Raw genomic sequence first — 7,879 nt, 5'->3', positions numbered from 1 at the left:
TTCAGCCCCCCACGCTCTAGGCCTGACGTGGTGGCAGTGGCCGTGTAGCTGGGGCCTCTGCGTGGGTCTCTCGGGAAGATCAAAAGCAAGGCAGAGCACTCAGGGCCCTGCTGCCCTCCTGCATTTCCACAGCTGCAGCTGATTATTGCTGGGAATCCTGTAACCCGTTACTCCTGGAACATCAAACTTGGGCTTTGAAAGGAAACAAAAAACAGAGGTGGAAAGGCCTGCAGCCCTCCCTGCCCCCATCCAGAGAGAGCGCGGCAGGGAATCGAAGCGCAAAGCCCCAAGCAGCCTGGGTGAAGCTGATTCAAAGGGGTCTAACAGAAACTCCAGGCACCTCAGATGGGCAGGTTCCCATGGAGCTGGCCTTTGGGAAGGAGCTGGAACTTCCTCAGGGAAATTATGCGGATGGTGCCAGAGCTTGGATAGTCTCTTTGGGTCTCTCCTCAATTCGTGCTCTCTGCGCAAACAGCCTGAGCCGGAAGGGCTGCCAGGCCAGGGATCACCCTTAAAGCACCCAGAATCACTTGCCCTGATCATGGCTCCCTCGGGGAGGCTGGTTCTCAGATGGGCTCAGGTCAGAGGCCCTCTCTCTCTGGGCCCAAGGTCTGTCTTTGCTGGGTTCAGGAGGTCATTTCCTCAGGCCCTTTCTTCCTCCTCCAGTTAGCAAACATCCAGCTGTCATGGCCCCCTTGTGGGAAGCTCTTGTAGCTCCAGGAGCAGCAGCAGCAATCCCAGCTGCGCCTTTCTCTGTGGGTCTATCAACGCTGCGGCTGGGAGCGAGCCGCCCGGCCTGGGGAAGACAGACTTGCACCTGCGAGACTCCAGTTACCGTGCCAAAAATAGCAGTGTAGACGTCAGTGCAGTGATGGAGGCTTGAGCTAGCCACCTGAACTCAAACCCACCCGATCCCTGGTCCCCAGCTCGAGTGGCTAGTCAGAGCCTCAGTCACATCCACACTGCTATTTTTAGCCCGCTAGCTCGAGCCCTGCTAGTGCAAGTCAGTCTACATGGGCTTGGATGTTTGCTCCAAGCTGCAATGTAGACATAGACCATGTGGCCTGGGGGCTAGGCTTCTCTTCTGTAGCCATCTTGGCCACCTCCACGTTGGCTTTGAGCTTGAGGGCTCTCTAGGACTGTCCTTCCAATGAGCTCTCCAGGCTTCGCCCCTAGCCACATGAACTACAGACTGGTCTTGGGCCAGTAGGGCCCATCCGTGGGTGTATTAGTCTGACGATGCCCAGGTGCCGAGGCAAAGGACACATCGGTCAGCGAGGGATCCCTACAGGTGACATGTGGGTCGCCCCAATTGCAGGCACCCAACCCTAGCAATGGGAAGGGTATGAAACCCATGATCCTAAGCCCAGGTGGACAGTCTTTCTTTGGCAGCTGCTCACAGCCGGGGGGAGGGCGGGCTGTGGGAAGGAGGAAGGAAGCTGCTAGGGTGATCTAGGAACAGGAGTCCAAGCAGGTTTTTTCCACCAGGTGCTCGGTATCAAAACGCACCAAGAGGAGGAAACAAAGAGAGTGCAGTGGGAAACCTGCGCATCTGGAACTCGTAACAGGCGACGTGCTGTAAACTCTGCCCTGGTGATAAATGCACTGGAGCAGTGGCGGCAGGATGTGCTGGAAGCCCTGGCGCCATTGGCCCTGCTCTGCTGACATGCTGTTTATTGACAACGGAGATCGTTTTTCTTCCTTAGGTTCTGAAAGCCTCCTCCCCTGGGCCTGTGTGATTGCATGGCCGGGCGTGCGCTGGAATGGGTCAGGGCTGAGATCTGAGGGGGTTGGAGGAAGCTTGAAGCAGAACAGAGATGGTGCATTTCGACTCACCCCATAGGATGGCTCTCAACTTGGCTGATATCTAATGTCTTTTGTCCAAGGATCTCAAAGCAATTTACAAACATTCATAAGCATGAGATCAAACCTCACATCTCTCCTGTGAAATAAGCCAAAGTTCCAGATAGGCTGAAGCAGTAACATCCCAATTGCACAGAAGCAAATTAGACCACAGGGAGGTTTAGTAATTAGGCCAAGATCATACAGCAAGTTAGTGGCAGAGCCAGAACGGGAACCCAGGAGTCCTGGAACCCAAGCCCCCTGTGCTAGTTGCTAGGCACGCTATCTCCTTAAAAGGGCATCACACACTCAACGACTACAGTATGTTTAAAGCTCTGCTACTCAAAGTTTGTGCATTAACTAAACAGCAACAACATTAAGGCCAAAGATAAAGTGATACTAAAATCCAATGGAAATCGCATGGGAAAAGCCTTCCTGTTGTGGGTGGGAAGCACTGGGGAATGCTGCTGTAGGCAACGGGACTTGAACCCCTACCCCATTGCACTGACGAATGCCATGGGGAGGGCACAGAGAGGGCACTGACCTCGACCAAGTGCCAGTAACAAATTCCTGGCTCCCCCGCCAGACGGGACATGTCTCTGTGTTTATGTAACTCAAGGAGTCGGCAGAATTAAGCACTTTGCCTTTTTCCCTTTTTTGAGAACAGGGAGTTTAATTCCCACCAAACAATGTTCTTGTCCAACAAGTTTAAAATAAGCTCTTTTGGCCAGGGCTTCTCGCGAGTGCTAGCACGTCAAGCAGCAGTTTGTGCAAATATGGACTTGAGCAAAGAGCCCCAAGGCTACGCGGGCTAGGCCAGCTAGTACCTGCTGGGGGAGGATGGTCAGGCAATGACTGGGACAGCTGAAAAGTCTCTGCAATGCCCCAGGTCTTCCTCCTCCCCACCCAGCCGGCTGCTCCTTTCATGGAGTGGGATTCGCTCCGGTGGATGCTGCTGTTAGATGAAACATATGTGGGGGTCTGATGGATGGAAAATGTTATTCATGGCCCAGATGCGGGGGCCTCTCAGCTCCTGCACTGGTATAGGTGAGAGCAGGGCTAGGCACCTTGTCTGTTAGCCCTCTCTCATTTCTTTTCTTGTGCACTGGAGGTTTGCTCCTTCCCCCAGTTTAGTCCTTTAACCTGCAATTACAAGTTCAAAGCCCAGAGGGGACTGACTGAGCCTTCAGTTTGCCAAAACAGAGGAGACAATTGCAATTTACTGTCAGAGGGTCTCAAAAAACACAAGGTCCTGGCCCTTGCTGTGGGCACAAACGATCCCAGCACATGTCTCCCAAGGGTGTGGAGGGAGGGTGTGCCCTGATTGCCTGGATAAAGCTGGTACACTGGCTGATCCCCTCATCCCCAAAGCATGAGTAAGAACATAAGAATGGCCATACTGGGTCAAACCAAAGGTCCATCTAGCCCAGTACCTGTCTTCCGACAGTGGCCAGTGCCAGGTGCCCCAGAGGGAATGCACAGAAGAGGTAGTCATCAAGTGATCCATCCCCTGTCGCCCATTCCCAGCTTCTGGAAAACAGAGGCTAGGGACACCATATGTGTTTCTGCGCACTGGGTGCATAGCACTTTGGGCTCCTTTGGCGTGAATGGCCCATTCAGATTGGGAGGCGGCTGGGTTCAGATGCTCTCTCTCCCACAGCCCCCTGCCCAATAACCACCCCACAAGTCTCTCCACCCAATCTATGTCCAGCTGCTCTCTGAATTCTAGGTCTCCTGAGACTCCACACCTACAGCTTATACGCTTTTCTCAGGAATACCCTGGCCAGTTCCTTCCCGATCAGCCATCACAATGGTACTTTGCCTTCCTACCAGGGGTGCTGGAACAATTTGTATAGTGGGGGTGCTGGGAACCATTGAACCAAACTGTAAACCCTGTATATGATGAAAACCACTTCAAGCCCGGGGGTGCAGTAGCACCCCCAGCACCCGTACGTCCAGCACCTATGCTTCCTACTCCCATTGACTGAGATTTAATGTTGGAGTCTTAGAACGGCATGTGGAACTATGGTCTCTGCATGCAGAGCTGCATTAACTGCCCATGGATTCTCAGTTGGTGCATGTGTACCACAGACACTGTGCACATAACTGCACATGCAAATTACACCCAAGTATTTTTGCCCATGCAGTTCTGAAAATCTGGGCCTTCCTCACTAATACTAATCATCCTGCTGCCTGGTGGGCACTGGCCAGTCTCACTAACGCCATCTCCCTCCTCCTGGGTTGGCCATGCCTCTACGCCTTCACCCCCACTGCACCGGCTATGGCCCCATAAAGGTACCTCTGGTCTGCAGAGGTGTCAGCACTTTCTCCTTTGGGTGAACCCCCAGCTAGAACAGAGAGTCCCCAAAGGCCAAAGCCACTATAACGCCCACTATTGGTGGAGTCATCAGAGGCAGAGTTTCCCTTTCCTAGGGGGATCAAGGCTTCTGCTACCCTGTGAGGTTGAGCTAGGGTGACCAGATGTCCCGATTTTATAGGGACAGTCCCAATTTTGGGTTCTTTTTCTTATATAGGCTCCTATTACCCCCCACCCCGATTTTTCACATTTGCTGTCTGGTCACCCTAGGCTGAGCAGAGGAGGCTGGGCCCAGCTCAGGGGACAGGCCTGAGAGGAGATTTGGATCTGCATGTCCCCAGAGTTATGGGATGTTCAGACCTGGGGGCCTAATTTGGGCCCCTCCCTAGCCTTGAGGGATGGTGACTTTTACCTTTCCATTGTCACATATCCTCTCAGGTTAGGCTGTCCTCAGAACTCACTAGCTAAGCAAGGGGCAGGGGAAAAGGCCAGGGTGTTTTGTGTATGAGATGGAGTGGAAACCCTAGTGCCCTGGGCAAAGACCACATTTACATCCCACCTTCCTAAAATCCTCACCTGCAGTTTCAAGTTATTCCTCACTTCCCCTCCTCAAAATGGCCATTACTGGTGGAAAATGGCTGCTGCATCCTACCCTAGGGACGGCTGCATGGTAGTGGGGGGCAAGTGATTCCTGTAGACACCACTTGTAAAGTGCTTTGGGATCCTCCAGGAGAAAAAGCACAATGTGTGTGTGAAATTATTAGTTTGTTAATCACAGACCTGAAACAAACCTTTCTACAGAACTAGAACCCAGATGTGGAGCTCACCCTGGACTGTCATTAAATTAAGCGACAAATAGCACAGGCAATATGCAAATTGGGTTACAGGATGGGAGACGCACACTTGACTTTCTTTCTTCACCTCTCCTCTTTCTTCATTAAAATTCTCGAGGTTGGTTCTTTGTTTTCAGAAGGGTCATTTTAGCTGATTTCCGTGGGGACACCTAGTTTATTTGATTTCTAAGGGAACCTCAAAGGCAGCATCAGCTTTTCCACAGGCTGGGGGGAGGGGGAGGCAAATGGAAAGTCAATAGGAATGGGTGGAAACTAGGGAACCACAGTAGTGGGTGATGATGGGGACAAGTTTATGTAAACAAATTAAAACAAACAAGAGCTTTGACTGGGATCTTACGCCCCAGCTTTGGGGCACACACTGATCTCTAACTATTGGGTAGAAGGAAACTTTCCAGGGGGGTATATTACCCCATAATCGCCCTCTCTAGGTTTGTTTATCTGAAGGACCTGGTGCTGGCTGCTCTTGGAGACAGGATACTGGGCTAGATGGACCTCAGGTCTGACCCAGTCTGGCAGTTCCTGAGAGCGATGGAGTGTGCGGCAGGACAAGGGCGGCTAAGCACGGCCTGGGAGAGTAACTGCCAGGAGTCTGGTGGCACCTCCAGAACGCTGAGTGGGCAACAGGCACCGGCAGGTCTCAGCAGAACTTTGCAAAGCTGAATTCTCCCGGTCCGTGGCCTCTTTGCTCTGGTTGTAGGGCTGTGGGGCAGTGGCGCCGCACTGCAGAAGTGGGTTCCCTCCTAGAACGCAGTGGTGGAGCAGCCCTGTGAGTCCATCCAGCCCATCTCCTTGCTGGGGCTGGGCTCAGCCCCGCTGCCCCCTCACCCATGCCTTTTAAACATCACCCCGGGGTTTCCACCACTTTTCCCTGCAGACTCTGGGCCAAATTTGGTCCTGGGATAAGCAGTGATGACTCTACCTGAGTTTCACCTGCTTACAGCAGGCATACACTTGGCCCATTCCTCTACACTGCTGCTCTCGCTCGGGTGCAGAGAGCAGCAGCCAGCCCCGCCCAGCCCAGCAGTGCCAAAGCCGAAGCCCTGACTGGAGAACGGTCCCTCCCGCAGAGCTAGGCTTTGGCCGCGGCCAGGCGAAATGGCTCCTTTTCTTCTTTAAGGAGAGTGGGAGAAACCACCAGCCCAGCTTATCAAATTTGGCCATGTCTGAAAAGCCCTCATTTCCTTTTCACCAAAAAAGATCAAAACCGGGTAATTGGCTCCCAGTGCAGATGCCTCTGAGCCTCTCTCATGTGTAAACAGCATTTCCAAGTGTTGATACAATCCAGACTGCTGCCGCTGCAAAAGCATCCCAAGTATTCCCAAGGCGCAGATGACCGCAGAATGGCTGCAGGCTCTGGGACTGCTGTAGGAACTTGCCCTGGGCAATGGGGTGAGGAGGCTGTGCCCCGATGTGATCCCAAGGTGCCAGCGGTGGGTCCTCCTGGTGGGGCCTATTCAAACACCTCCTCCTCCAGCAGTCTGGGACAGGGATGGTGGCCGGGGGTCTGGGATCATATGCTGGAGCCTCTCTAGGGGCTAGTCCCACAAGCACCCGGGTGTTAAGAGACAGGATGCACTTGTAGCCATATCCCTGAGTGTGCTACAGCCCCGGGGACCGTTTCCTCGGTGACCTTCCTGCAGCATCCCCTATTGGTAGATATCTAGTGCTAACATCTGGTTGACATGTCACCAGCTGATGACCGGGAACAGCTGCCAGCCTTTGAGCTAGATAAGGGTTTGAGCCCCAGATTTTGCAGCGCTCCAGATTGAGGGGTGTTTGGGTTCAGGCATCTGTCTCAGCCCATTAGAGGCAGAGGGGCCCGTTACAACGTCTGGCTCTGATTTGAGTTCAGACTCTAGCGTTTGGGGGCATTTGATATGGGACCCAGTTCTGTATTAACAGTCCCCTCTGCTCTTGTGCACCTTGCAATAAGAGAGGACCACGCAGCAGTGCCCTGGCTGGCTCTAGCCCTCATGGGTCCGGAGAAAAGCTTGAACACGTGACCTGAGTGCAGCTCAGGAACTGGAAGGCAAAGAAAAAGAACAACGTGTTGCTTTGATAAAATCTCCTGACTCCTAGAATGCTTAGGGCTGGTCATGCTAGGAGAGTCCCTCATAGCCCAAAGGCCGCAGCCTGTGTTTTGGGAGCAGGCTATCTGGGTTCCAGCCCTGCAGTTGGTACAAAGTTTGAAGCAGTTCTGGTCTGCAGCAAAGTGACAGGGGGCTCAGTTCTGTCCAGGTCCACTTGGAGCTGGGAAAGTGCTGGGGTGAAAGGTGCTTGAGGCACATCAGCTCTTGCTTATCATTAGGGGTGTGGGTGAGCAGGGAAGGAGGGAGAAGGGAAACCCCAAGGAACATAAAAGAACCCCACCTCTGCTCTCCAGCATCCACACTAGGCTGAGGGAGAGGGCTGGGGATGATCGCCAGCGGGTGTCAAACCATTTGGCTTTAGGACAACACCATCTCGTGGCAAAACCCAGACATGACAACTGTGCACAGCTGTAGCACTGCTGGAAACCAGACCCAGGCTTGTAGAGGGAAAGAGAACCTGCCCCACCCCAGGGTACAAATTCAGACCCTAATTCCTGGCCTGGCGGGAGCCGTGGTGGAAGGGACTCCTGGCCATGCTGCACCGCACGGCAGAGCACAGTGCAGAGACTGATACAATTGTCATGAACACACAACCAACCAAGCCAGTTCCTCCTGAAAAGGGCTGTGAAGACTTCTCACTGGCTCACACAGCCAAGGGGGTGCTCCCACTCCCTGTGGTTGGCATTAGACATTTATCTATCATCATCCAGCATTAAACTCACTGAGGAAGATACAGGGCAGCTTTCCTTACTCTCTGTCCTGAGGCCCCTGGGGAC

Source organism: Malaclemys terrapin, chromosome 8 (genome assembly GCF_027887155.1).
Source record: "Malaclemys terrapin pileata isolate rMalTer1 chromosome 8, rMalTer1.hap1, whole genome shotgun sequence".
In the NCBI taxonomy this organism is placed as follows: Eukaryota; Metazoa; Chordata; order Testudines; family Emydidae; genus Malaclemys; species Malaclemys terrapin.
Note: the sequence above shows the minus strand (reverse complement) of the source record.